Below are 14,686 nucleotides of genomic sequence, written 5' to 3'. Positions count from 1 at the left end.
CTTCTTCTTGATTTCCACTAGAATGTCAGGAACTTGAGTTATTTCTCTGACCCCTTCTGCATGCTTCCTATCATCTAATGTTACCCCTATCATTTTCCGTTCCATAGCCCTCTGCGTTGCCCTCAACGTAAGTAGACCCCTCTTGGTTAGCCTCCTCGTTTCAGCTCTATAGGTGAGTACAGGTAAGACGCAACTGTTGTATACTTTCCTCTTTAGCGATACCGGTAAGCTGCTAGTAATAATCTGCGAGTGCTTGCCAAATGCGCTCCCTCCCAATCCTATTCTTCTTGTTATTTCCTTTCTATGGTATGTTTCTGCGGTTAGTATCTGTCCTAAGTAGACATATTCGGCTACTACTTCCAGTGCTTCGCTACCTAAAGTAAACTGCAGTTCCTTCCCGAGGCTAATATAATTTGTCATAACTTTTTAGTCTTGCAAAATGCATTTTCTCGTGCAAGAAGTGCCACCAGCAGATAATGTAACAAAAAAGATAACTCATTTAGAAAATGACAGCTTACATTCGTGACATGTACGGTGAATGAGCTAACAACTAATAGATGAGTTATCAGTTATAGCACCGTAGCGTTTGATGAAACAGTCTCGGCATGCGCTGATATTGTGGACATAATGAACGCTTTTGGACCCTTCCAGCGCAACTGAAATTATTTTCAAGCCATGCAAATAGACGAAGATGTGCTCTCGGTACAATATACCAGGGCCGGCTTGCACGATAAAGTCCGAGCTAAGTCCAGACTTAAATGGTGTCTTTAGAAAGACCAAGCTTATTTAAGACGGCTCGTGTTCCGAACGTCGAACGCTTCGGGTTCATGTTTACCAGAGTGGCTTCCCAGAACGGCCTCATCAACCACTTGGGGCATTTTTCCTCGTAACACAATCTTATGCCGCAAAAAGCAATGGCACGGATTTTACATAACGCAAAATTCACGGAATGTGTACATCTTAACGCAGGGACAGTGCCAGCGCATCCCTGTATTTCCCTAATTTCTCTACTTAGACACCTGGCGTCCTTGGGTCTTAACCAAGACAGCACTAGAGTCGTAATCATACAAGCGACTTATTCAAGTCAGGACTGAAGCCCAGTCTTTGATCCAGTCTTAAGCGGCCATGCCAGTGGCCTATTCTTTAGACTCTAGTTAAGTCTGGAATTGGCTAAGACAGTCTTAAGATTGTTTTGTGCAAGCGGGCCCAGTTATGCACTTCGTGTTGTGAGGGCTACAATACGGTACCGTCTAGGTTAAAGGAGGAGAAAGAAGGAGTGGGCTAGAGGCCCCCCCCCCCAAAAAAAAAAAAAAATAGAACGTCTTGATGGTCAATGTGATATAAATGAACATATTTAAAAAAATCCGCGAAATTAACACGAGCGATCGAATGATCACCGGTGAGGCAGTGGATGTGGCTTGTATGAATAAGAGAAAAATCGCAAGAGGCAAATCTCCGTTGTTTGCATAGGTATGAAGACGATGAATAGCAAAGCACAAAAAAGGATGTCGGAGATGGAGAAAAGCGACAGGGGAAAGGGAGAAGATAGAAGTCTGAGGAATTGGATTCTGAGGAAGAAGTCAGAAAGTATGCAGATTAAGATAGTTTTATTCTAAGGACAGTAGTAACCGAATTTGGAAAAGGAAGAAAAGCTCCAATTAGAAAAATATCGAAATTACTGCTTTTTGTGGTGTGTTTGTATTTTTTCCTTGATTTCAAAGATTGAGTTTAGCACCATTGACTAAGTTTCCCTATACAGAAAACGCTACCTACAGAAAAGGATCTCTTGAAAGTGTAATTCGACACGTCTGCAATAGAAGCAGATCAAGCGAAATGTGCTCTCATAATAGCTTTTCAGGAACACCTAACAGGAGCACTAACATGTACCAGCCCAGGTGTGGGGCTGCACCTAGCTTTGTTCCCTGCTCATTGCAAGAAATTTCACTAGCAGTTAGGCAGAGTTCGCAGCTCTCCTAACTAGAATAATTTCTGCAGTTTCATTCATAATTAACTCTTCGGGCGCATCACCTAAAATGTCGCCTTCAGCGTACAGAACGTTAGCAGTGTTTCCTCAACACAGAAAAAGAAAATGAATAGTAATAGAGCGTAGTGTATGCAAACCTTTTCCTAAGGCCCATTTTTCTTTTGCACAAAAAGCTTGAAGCTCGCTCCCTAACCTAAACGAAATTGAGAAAGTTTGGCAAACTGCTCACCAAATGTATTTAGAAATGGCTGGAAGAATCCAATGGTTCCTCACCCACAGGCCCACCTGTTGCTTCGGGCCAGCATAGAAGCGGTGCCAACAATATCAGATCAGTAAACTTTCAAGCAATTTCAAAACCAGCCAGGACAATCGCCTCAACTTGCACATTCGTGTGTGATTTCGCCAAAAAACAATCATTATCTATTAGGCTAACTCATAAACATATCCACCCATGCACAAACACGATCTTTTTCCCAGAAAGCACCTGAGAGAGCAAGAAAACGTTCGGGACTGCGCAAAGGATGTTGCGACATCGACTTAAATGCCTTACCTTGCAAACGTTTTACCACGCTTTGAGTATAACAAACACTGCCTTAACAGGTTAAAGTGAAGACGTTTGTGTCGCGAGTGGGTAGAGGAGTGGCCTGCAGCTTTGGTCCCTCTGAAATACAAAACGTGCATTGATGGGCTCTAAAGCTCTGTAGCAAACAAATGGTTCGCATCCCAACACCCTTCTCTTAGATAAATATCTTTATGAATGAGCAGGTACCTGCAACAACTACTGAAAGAAATGCAATAAAGTACCGATGTATATGTCGGGCTCTTCTGTAACAACATCACGCTGCATATATTATGTATGAACGAGCAAACAATTAATTATACAACTTGCCGCCATCAGCCGTTCATAAGATAAAGCCCTGATAAGCTCAAAACAGATCCTAATATCAAGCCTTTCTTCAGCGTTAAACCACAATTTTCTTGTGCATGGCTAATCAGGTAGTAATTGTTTTTCTGCGCTGCCCAGAGGTAAGACGCGGCCGCTTTATTATAAACTTCCGCCTTTCTTTTTGTTTATAGCATTCAGATGACACATGGAAATGCTAGTTGATTAAGAGCAGTAAACGAAAAACGGAAAGTATATATTGAATATGGCGCCTACATGCCTTCAAGCGGAAAGGGCAAAATAAACTATCAGATTTTGTAAATTTGATGGAAGCGAAAAGCAAGACGGGGACAGTCATTGTACGAATGCATTGTTGGGAAAATAAAATGATTAATACTTAAGGCGAAAGTCTTTCTTAGCTCATGGCGTGAGGACATGTCCTCACGAACTGATGCTAAAAAAGAAACCCTGTCTCCACCGGAAATCGAGCCACTATCCCTCCAATTCCCAGCCGAGCGCGCAAACCACTGCGCCACGCTGGACTTTTCGTTTCTCTCTATTGAATCAGAAAACTTCCATGGAACAATAACAGACAGCTCATATGCCTCAAGTCACTGAACTGTACAATGGAAGCCCGCTGAAACCCTGTATTATCCACCGTAACAAAAGTCAAAATTCAGGGAGGCACACACAAGTATCGGGATGTGGTAGCCAACTAGGCGCCTCTTCAAGGGCAGCATAGATTCCCCGCACGAACGCGCACTGGTCTTGCAATAAAGGATTCGATTATCGTCGTGGTTCAGCATGACGATCTTTAATTCGGCTTTTCCTTAAATTAAATAGCCACATCAAATAAAAAAATTATAAGGCACAACACAGTTATTCAGAGCGGGAAAAAAAAAGAGTACTGTATGGTATGATTTGGATGTATTTTAACGTCCACTGTAATATGTCTCATAAAAGCGCATCATCACGGTATTAAAACTGTGATCAATGGTGTCCGTCGTGTTACACAAGCGGCAGTTCACCGGCAAGGGCACAAACATATGCTTAGCGAGGTCATGCCTTTAGAGGGAGCGTTGATGTGTGCAATTAAAAACAAAACGTTGTTGCCGCAGAATGAACATGCACTTAACATGCTTTAAAACGCTAGTGTCAAGAAATTCCTGATAAGGTTGCAGATACGAAGGTATGGGGAACAAAGACTCAATAAGAACCTCGGTCATATTCTTTCTGGATAGGCTATACGTGTAATGTAATCATCATCACCATCATCATCCTCATTTATTAACCCTTAAAGGTCCCGTTCGGGACATTACATAAGAGGGGGGGGGGGGTAGCACAGGGTTGTTCAGCAGTCATACATGATCATAAATATAAAATGATGAAAAGAAAATGAAAGTAATCAAAAGAAAAGCACGCAGTGAGGAAAATGAGCGTCCTCTAAACAGCAGTGGGGTTTCACAGGGATAAATAATAATTTCTTATCTGCAATACATAAGGCATACTTTTAATTTGAACGAGAAACCCTTCTAAGCTTACTTATGTCCGCACCAGTACATTATTTGACAAGCGCACTGCAGAAAAGATGTTCTATAGGTAATATTTTCTTGAACTTCAAAGAAGCCTTTGGCGTGGTATCACACTCATTGTTGGTAGAAAACCTTTCATGCTATAAGATTCTTTGAGTCTGATGTGTCAGAAGGTTCTAACGGGAAACACTCTCAAGAGGCGGATGTGACGCCAGGGGTGCCCTAAGGATCCATCTGGGACCATTACTGCTTATCATCTATATAAATGGCATCTTACAGTGATTTCTTCCAGCATGCGTCTTTTCGCGGATAATTTCGTGATGTAGCGAGTTATTAATATTCAAAATCACTTCGAAACATTACCACATGATTTGTGCAAAGTAGCCAAGTGGAGTGAAAGCTTATGTAGGAAAACGAACCTAAAAAGATCTGCAGGTATGTGTTTTACTAAACATACACTCCTCATGCCTCTACTTCATTGCATTGATAGCAACAACCTCATGTCAGTGTCTGAATTTATACATACGACGTATATTTAACTAGTGGGGTGTCATGGCACCGTCATTTTGATTTTGTTAAGGCAAAAATCTGTCTAGTTTTGGGCTTGCCGCCACGCAGCGCTAAACATTTTGCCTAGAAACTAACGCACTGTTGTATATGTGCAACTTTCGAAGCATTCTTGAGTGTGCTTGTACAGTCTGGGACCCGAAATCATCAAAATACATTTAGAAATCAAAATGAGTTCAGCATCTGGGTGTCCATTTTGCTTTAGAATAAATATAACAGTAGTTTAGTGTTTCCAACGCGAAAGAGGCCTCTGTTTGGCACACACTACAGAAATGCAGGAAAACTTATCATCTAAAATCCCTCCAAAATATGTTTCCTTCAAGAACAGGCATTGGCAGCAATAAAAATATATTTATCCTTGACGTACTAACAGATCATTCACTCTAAGTGAAATAGTACAAATGAAGAACTGATCACTTTAAAATGTCTTTCTATCCTCAAATGGCTTCCGAGTGGAACATGTTGCCAGAAGTGGTGTCCATTATACCCAATGATGTATTTTATTTCTCACTGTGACAATGATGAATCTTTTTTTTTTTCATTTCACCTGATTATGCGTGAACTTTTTCTCTTGTGTGCCCTCCCCCACTCTAATGCCTGATAATGACACTGTTGCTATGTTGACAAGTTAAATAATTCATTCATTCATTATTGCTTTTCACTTTGAGAAAGGTTAATCTTTGAACAAGCTGGTTCAAAGCACAATCGACTATAGAGTTTCTTCCAATCTGTCATTGAAGTTTTGAATGCCGGATGAAGGCTGACACCGTTTTCTTTCCCAAACACTATTGCAAGATGCAGATAACTTAACAAAACCTCTGTGTGGGTTAGACAGTACATAGCATTGAAGGGGGAAAAAGTGAACTAAACAACGCACACGAAACGAAGAAAAGTAATGTATAAGTGCTAGCTCTCGTGTGTTTTATTAGCGGCCTCGCAAGCAAATATATGGGGAACCGATGATGTGCACAGAAACAAACAACTTCAAATCCACTGGCTATTCACAAAACACCTTGAGGATAACGGATTTTTGTCTTCAAAAGCTCTATAGACGTTTCGGTGGCGCAGTCTTCACCGCTCTTCCTAATATAATATGCTTCTAGCAGTTCTCATGCCATCTTATCAAGATCCCTAACCAGTATCTTAATCTCTTTCAGCCGTGACTCACACGAACCAGTCTGCGGAATGCTCAGCTAAATTGGTTTCTCTTTGATGCAAAATATTAATTACGTAAAACTCACCACGTTATTAGCCACCGTTACCCAGCGTAAACCAAGAGCCTCATAATTTACGAGAAATCCTCTAACGAAAGTCAGTATCACGAAAACAAACAAACAAACAAACAAAAAAACAAAGAGGAGAAAGAAGAAGTTTTGTACGAACTTTCGCTACCCCGAAGTCAACGGATGGTCATGCAAAAAAAAAAAAAAAGGCTGTTTAGGTAACGAAGGTATGCAATATATTATTCGCGAGCGTACGGAACAAAAGTTCATTTTCACTTTCGACCGTGATACTCAGTGCCGATGCAGTCATTATCAAAGTTCGATTGCCGAACAACCACTGCATGAAGGTTCCATTGACATAGCCGCAGATGAGGAACAACTTAGCATCCAGAAAAGGGAAGTGATTTAAAGGCTCCTGAAACACAGAATGAACGTGAGTGCAACTTCGCGGCTTTTTCAAATGTACCGCAAGTGCCTACAAGAGTGACACTCCAAGATCGAAGCACTGTTTCAAACGTGCTACGGAAACAGGAAGCATAAATGTACCGTCCTAAGCCACCATGCAGTCATCAGCGAACGCTTTAACAAAGGATTGAAAGATTTTCTAACAGAGCGTAATGCATGTAGTGAATATCGAATTGTAAAACACACAAGGCTCAGAGAAAAATATCACCACTATCATTTAGTATATACTTAATGGCCTCAGCTGTTGTTATAACGAAATAAGAATGGGGGCGGGTTGGTAAGACACAAAAATGACCCAAACATTGGTGGCGTGAACAGCATAAAACAGTAAAATAATTCAAGTACAAAATTACGCTTAAAATGATAGAGGTGCTGTAATGAAAAGTAAAATCAAGAAAGACTTTATGATGTAAGATGATATTCCAGGCATTATTTCGCCCTAACATATTCGCGATCAATATAACACCTTCTGGAAGCTGCACCATTTTTTACTTCTGGTGGGTAAGAGAAATTGCCAGGTCAAAATTATTGTTTTCTACATTGTCTACCCTTCAGAGCCATATGACATTACCTAATTGAAGGTGGCTATTTATTCTCAGGTCACGCAAATTGCCATCAAAATTGCACATTTCGAACTGTTTCCCGCGTTCTTTTTTTTTTTTTTTTTGCGCATCGACACATGACTCAGCCTGCTTTGTTTTTGTCTACATTTCATAGGGCTGGAGTAGCGGGCGTTAACTCGGGACTTTACAGTAGCTGTTACAGTTAAGGTTCATCCTTGCACTCCTTTTGCGCGAGGAGATTAGACGCTCAATAAAGGCTGCATTCAAAGCCTCATCTCCGTTAAAGTGGAAGCGAATGTAAACCCTTCTTTTGCGTATTTAATGCCCACACAGCGTTTTCAAATGACTCGTTCTCTAAGGCGAGGAACAACTCTTGTGGGGCATATGCTTTGTTCACGAAGGTATATTAAGAAAGGTGCCATCTGTGATTGTTGAGGCAGCGAACTGCAATTGTTCGGCTTTGAAAGAGCGCTTTTCAAAGATACCTGAATGCCGAGCTTGTGCAACAGGAGTACAAAAGACCGTTACGAAAACTTAAACCTTCCAACTGGCTTTATCAAAAGAACTATGTGCAGTCGCTTAAATTATGTCCCTACTAGAAATTATTTGCATTGTTCAGAGGGGCGTCCATTGGGCGACAATTCCCCCTCAATCAAAAAGGCATTTACAAAAGCCCGTCATGTAGCATGGAAGTCCCTTTTGTAATATTGTTTACAATGATCATATTAGCTTTAAATAACAAACTAGATGGCAACGAGAAAGAAGCAAGGTATCGCTACAAACAGCGGAGAAACATCGACCAGGAGAATAGCTCTGACATTGTGCTGGAAAAGTGGTGACCAGACAGAAGCTTGCAATTAAGAGCTCTATTTAGAAAGCGTGTCTTGTAGATTTGCTAAAAAATGAATCTTTAGCTCCGAGGCAGAAAACATTAGTAAAGCTACCAACGAACGTAGGGGGCTTTCCAGCATACTACTTTAGGGCACTCCTTTGAGGGGACAGGAATACTGCTTTGGTCAGCAAAGCGATTAGCACTAACGCAACTATACTAGCGGATATTGCGCTATGTCCTTGTTGCCCTTGCGTCTCATTTCAAACCCAGAGAAGCGATGTATTATTTCAACTAGGGTGATTATCAGGCTTGCGGTGATCTTGCGTAGGCACCAATAATTGTCCGTGCACATTCTCATGACGGTATGAATATGTGTATCAAAGATTGCAGAGCAGTTATGGACACCACATACCGTGTATTGTCAGCTTAATGCAAAGACTTACACTGCAGGGAGACACTGCAAAAGGACGAAGGCGCCGTTTTTAAAAGTTTCAGAGTTATCTTTAAAATTCTGGAAAGCAATCCTACAGGTATCCTCATTCAAAATGCGTTTGGTTTTCTTTTTGAACACTTTCTCAGTTTCTCAGTATCGACTGTAAAGAGAAAATCTCCAAATCTCATACATCCTTCTCAAAAGCTGTGCCTCAGCGAACCAGCTTGGGGAAACGAAATGACAAATTAGAAAGAGGGCAGTTCCATCCTGGGTCACACGTACTTCCAGCCTGACGGTACACATATCGCGGAATAAATGAAATAGGGGCGAGGTTTTGTCTTTTTTTTTATTTTCTTCAGGACTGAGAATTATTTTTGCCTCATTGTACAAGAGCTCTAGGCTCCTACATATACTTGATCATAACCCTCATGACAGCCCCAGGCGTGTGACATTGCTGCAGGCAGACCTCTCCATATCGGATGACTCGAGGGAGTTACAACATCGGAGTGCTGACTTTCACTGTCGGACTGTCCAATAACTCTTTATTGGGCGGAGACGCTCGAAGCTCTCTATTTTGTGCGGCTCGGATCTGCCATTGAAGTCTGCCCCCGTCTAACGTTGTTTTGTTTCCGGCCTTGCATATCATTCACGTCACGTGCAAGTAGCTGGCCTTGCATAGCTGGCCTTTCAACACCCTGACGGGCGGTTCTTCGGGGTATTATGAAATCATTATTATCTGCCTTTCTGACATACGCCTCACATTTTTGCTCGCGCAGAATAAGTTATCACTTCCCGTTATTGTCAATTGCTGGATGGATGGACGCTGTGTACGTTATATCCGATCGATACTTTTCGTGGGGAAAAATAAACCGTGTTCCAGAAGTAAAGTACTATTTGTTTTAGAAAATGTTTTCCGACTAGTATTGCTTCCATAAAGAACGGTGAGCTCTTGGCAAGAGAACTAAAACGAACTTAACCACTACTCTGGCTACACTCGACTGTTGTTTTCGAGGCTTGCCACGTAACAAGTCGGCCGAAGCGCTCTTTATATGCGGGCTTTTTCTAGCGTGCCTAGGCGGCGACGATAACTCAACCCAGAAAGCACTGTGTTGCACAGCAATTTTAAGGCATAGCATTTAATAATCAACTAATATTTTTCATCACTTTAACCCCTTTCCAGCCTCTAAGCTGCGATATTTTTCTTAACTGCCAGCTGATGTTAAAGTTTACCACTTCTATTGCTACACTGCGGAGGACAGAACAAAATTTACACATTTTCTGTTGTCGTTAATAATTCCGCAGCCCTTGTTCTTTACTAAGAAAGGAATAAGGATCTAAATTGGAGGACAGTGGACCAAATTGCAGTGGTTAATTTATTTACTGAGTTTAAAAGAGAGCAATCGTACCTACGTTCAAGGAAATATATTACGTGCGCACGTAAACGTAGCGAAGCGGGAATTTTAGAGTTCAGAGAAACCAGCTAAGGGCTGTTCAGAGACGCGCCGTCTAGTCTGCAGGCCATTTTGTAATACCCAAGGTGTTATGATTACCCACAGCTCATTCTCAAAATTTAAGGTTAGGTTTTACAAAAGGTCGAATCAACAGCTGTAAATTGCGTTCAAAACAGGTATCTGCAGGACATTCCCCAAGGTATAGTTTACGCAACTTTTGCACTGGCTTTGAAAGAACTCAGTAATGTGACCTTTTCCTGACGCCTATTCCTTGCCCAGTACACATAGATAGCGCCGTTGTGTAGATCACCCCAAAGATACGGGGATTGTATCGTACAAGGCGTGTATAAGGACGCCAAAAGAACTCCTCCCTCATGTGATATCTTTCTTATTGCGCGATTTAGAAGGTTCCTAAACATTAGTTTACGTAAACCACAGACTCTTGAAAATATCCCAATCTGCTACTTTTTGAGACGATCTACTAATCTTGTACTAACATTTCATGCTTGAAGGCAGTTATTCCAATCCTAGTTAATTAGACTTTTCGTAATAATTTATTCTCAGAGAACAAAAAATACTAGATAAGACACCACGCGACTATAAACATCCCTCAGTCAGTTTACATAGCTCGGATTGCGAGCATTTCGTTCGCTTGGGTGCATTTAATAGTAAAACCAGGGGAACACATATAAGGCATGAGCAAATCAGTCCAAGAAATGCGCAGGTGAAGAAAAATAATGCGAATCAACGTATTGTGTTTTAATATTGACACAAGTCGCCCCATTACACCATTGCAGTTGTCATATATGCATGTTGGCAGTATACGCTAGTGGCTATCCACGGGCAAAAAAAAAAAAAAAAAATACCGGAGCATGCGGGATTATATATAGCATTAAGAACGGAAACCCGAGGTTGAAGCGGCTGCTATAGCTACAAGTGGGATCAACCTCGACGATTCTGTCAGCAAGGGTACTACCATAGCGGCATATAAACGATTAAACTACCCCAAAAACTAGCCAGATACCTAACAGCTCTTTGCTTAATTATGTCCGCACTGATCAACGTATAGCAATAAACGAAGAGAAACAAGATTTCACCGTAAATGTCTCTAGAAAAAAAACATATGATGCGAACACCAAACAGCAATCTAGATCTCTTCTTAGCGAAATATGAAATTTGCCTAACCTTTTTTTAATTCTAGCGACAGTAGACGGGATCAGTTCTCATTATTGCCTACGCCCATTACGTCTAGCAGCGAGGGGCCTATGAGATTTTGCTAAAATGGTATTTTTTCTCCGCTTATATTTCAGTGGAGAGATGCAATGAATGTTTAATGCTGAATACGGCGCGAAACCCCTTCATGGATCACTGCCTTGTCGGGGCGGAGGGGCTTGCGAAACTCGATGAAGTCGTGAGCTCTGCTGTGTAGGGCCATCTAAGATAGACAGGTCACGGCAGAGAGTTCTGACAAAATGTGATTTACTGGAGAAGGTAATGGCAACCCACTCCAGAAGAGAGTGAGAAGTTTGGGCTTAAACTAAACATTAAAATGACAAAGATCATGGCGTCTTGCCCTATCAAGTCCAGGAGCATGAAGAAGTGGAAGCTGTGGCAGATTTTCTCTTCTTGGGCTCCAAGATTACCTCGGAAGGAGACTGCAGCCATGAAATTAGGAGACGCCTGCTTCTGAGAAAGAGAGCAATACCTTGACCGCCTAGTAAAGAGCAGAGACATTAGTCTGCCAACCAAGATCCGTATAACTCGTGCTGTGGTCTTTCCAGTTGTGATGAATGGATGGGAGAGTTGGACTGTGAAAAAGGCTGACCGCCGAAGAATTGACGCGTTTGAATTGTGGTGCTGGCGAAAACTCTTGAGAGTTCCTTGGACTGCCAGAAGATCAAACCAGTCAATATTGTAGACCATAAACCCTGACTGCTCATTGGAGGGCCAAATTCTAAAGTTAAAGCTCAGCTACTTTGGTCATCTGATGAGAAGAGAGGAGTCGCTGGAGAAAGATTTGATGTTGGGAAAGGTTGAGGGTCGCCGGAGAAGGGGAAGGCAGCGAACGCTATGGTTAGATGGCATCCTCGAGGCACTGCAGATGAAGTTATGTGATGTTAGGAAGATAGTGAGAGACCGGAAAGCGTGGCGTGACATGGTCCGTAAGGTCACGAAGAGTCGGACACGACTGAACGACTGAACTGAAAGGCGCGAAAAGGTCAACGAGAAGAACGAGCGCGAACACTATTAGGACAGGCGCTAACTTTAAACTTGTTTTCGTATTCCTTCTCCTCTTTGTCTCATTCGCGCCGTATTCAGTATCAAACACAAAAGCAAGAATACAGTCTTTGTCAAAAGTGTAGAGACCAGGGGGTCTGCTTATGAGCCACCACGTGCTCCTTGTTATGCATTTCCAACGTTGCCAATTTCTTGACCGCATGAAAATTGTTTGCCGTAACTCCTCCCATGGGAAGGACCTCCGCTAATACTAAATAAGCGCCACTACACGGCTCAGAAGAATACCCCATGGGCTCAGCACTTTTGGCAAATACATTTACAGGAAGACTGGAGCGTATCTGAGCCAACTTTGATTCTGGATTACTAAACAACAATATTTTACAAAGCAATGATTCTCAAGAACATTCTCGCGTCGTGGCACATTGAAGGAAAAATGCAGCTCCAGCCATTGCAATGGTGAATAGAGCTGTAAAAGTGTTCACAAGAAGTAAGACGTACTGAGAAGAAATTAAATCTTTTAGAGGTTTTAGTTCGCTAAAAAGCTTCTCCCCTGCCGATGGAATAACGTCTGTCTATTTTCTTTTTGCTTGCGCACCAGAGCCATTTCATTCCCATTGCATACCTCGTTCTCTTTCATTCAAACAACACCTAAGATGTTAAAAAACTTCTGGAAACTTGTTCAGCAAGTAAAAATTAAAACTCGCGGAAAAAAAAAACAAAAAGATATATATATATTGTTCTCTCGTTCCTGGATGCCAGAGACTTTTGTTTCACTTGGCAGAACTAAAAACGAAGGAAAGAGCACACTTTTTTTTAGTCTGTGATTCCCTCGTCAAGTCCCATCTCTTCTTTTTTTTTTCTTTTTTGAAACTGCACCCACCAGTTTTCGATTCGTCATAAGAACGATCTCCTTCTATTGCTAGTGCGGATTTTTCAAGGGTCGTTTGTCATTTTCAATGGAGTGATGCGGCACCCAGTATAGTTGTAAAGCTTCTGGTTGTCATTATGCCATGAATTCTTACTATCTATAAACGTTTTTGGTGAAAAAAATCCCTGATCTTCCTGCAACTATTCACATTGTGAGTTTCGTTCGAATTATGCGACAGCATGAGGAAAAGGAACCCAAGGATGCAGTAGAACAAATATGTACAAAATTCTTGCCTCTTATTCGTTCCTTTGCAGCAAACTTTCACGGCCGTATAATGTGACACTGGGAACTGTCTCACTTGTGTTCCAGGACACGAGGCTTGAATTGTGCTCTGGGAATAGTTTTTGTTTGTCTTTCTTTGGAACAGAAAAGCAATCCTCCCTCAGCCCATCGCGCCTTGCCTAACTTCCATCTCGGTGACCACGACGATTGCATGCCATTCTGTCAGCCAGCGCTCTTGCACCGCTTCGCGCCCCAGACCTTGCTTATGCCGCCTTGGATGCTATGAAACGCGCAATCTCGAAACTGGAAATATTTCGAATGCTAAAATGAAGACGGCAAAGCACAAGACACATGAGATATTGGCCTTAGGAGGAGAAGCACAGCTTCTGCGCTCATATCTGCAGCGAGTTTCTTTTTTTGAATTTTAATGAAGAATACAGAAAACGAAGAAAAAAAAGGACCGCCTTTTGTTTTATTCTCGTTCTGTTGTTTCCTCTAGCGTTCACTCGAAAACTTTCCCCACCATCCCGGAATGCCAAGAACGTCATTGCTGGTAGTCCTTTGGGAATGATGGATGGCGCCCGGGGTGCGTCAACAAAGTTCCGTGTCATAAATCATGACGTAAAATGGGAACGAGAGTTCTTTTCTTTATTACGTATCTTGCGTGGTTCTCATAGCTTGCACGTCTTGAAGAAATCCGTTAAAAATATAAATCACAAATGCTTGAACCATGAATATCTTGCATTTTTTGTGCCGACTCATCACCCGCTAAAACTGCAATAATATTTATAACTTGTCGCCGATTCCAACTTTTCTTTGCTCTGATGCCTTAATGCTCCGTGTGACGTACAGTGAACAAGTCTTTTATAGCAGTCGATAGCAAACGCAAAAATAAGAAAACAGACAATAAGAATACCTTTTCTTTTCTACTTATAATCATCTTTTTCTTTTGCCGCTCGTGCTCACCGCCCTCATTTTAGAAGCCCTACTCATTACGCTAAGTGATATTGTGAACTTAAGCGGCAAAGGGTTAACATTCAACAGTGAGAGGAGTAGAGAGGACATTGAAAGTCGACGCGAGGTTTTAGGGAGTGCTTTTCTGATTCAGAAACCCCGTGAGCTAAAATTGTGAAATCATGAGCGATAAATGCGATAATTCAGGCCTGAGTTTATGGTAGTGTTTCACGATGTAGTGAACTAAAAGCTAAACCTGACCTGTTAAAAAATATCTCACAGCACTTAACAAGGGCGCCAGTTTATGTTTTCTGCTTACATTGTGCTCCCTCTATTTTCCCGTAAGTTGAGTAATGTGCGTTCATTTCTTCTTAAGAAGACCTTTCTACACGGTTCTGTCCTTCCCTATAC

General features: G+C 41.7%; 1 long non-coding RNA gene across 1 annotated transcript in view; it reads left to right on the top strand.

The window, feature by feature from the left end:
* LOC146190113 (uncharacterized) overlaps positions 1-3,254 on the top strand; it is a 105,586-nt gene extending 102,332 nt beyond the window's left edge. The window contains exon 4 of the long non-coding RNA XR_014707702.1: positions 3,062-3,254. This is a non-coding gene — a long non-coding RNA (uncharacterized LOC146190113). The remainder of the gene's footprint in view (positions 1-3,061) is intronic.
* The last annotated feature ends 11,432 nt before the right edge of the window (positions 3,255-14,686 follow it).

The sequence above is a fragment of the Amblyomma maculatum genome, chromosome 5, assembly GCF_055883805.1.
Source record: "Amblyomma maculatum isolate TAMU_Amacu chromosome 5, ASM5588380v1, whole genome shotgun sequence".
Taxonomy (NCBI): Eukaryota; Metazoa; Arthropoda; class Arachnida; order Ixodida; family Ixodidae; genus Amblyomma; species Amblyomma maculatum.
The sequence above is the reverse complement of the archived record's forward strand: the minus strand, read 5'-3'. Positions and strand labels throughout refer to the sequence as shown.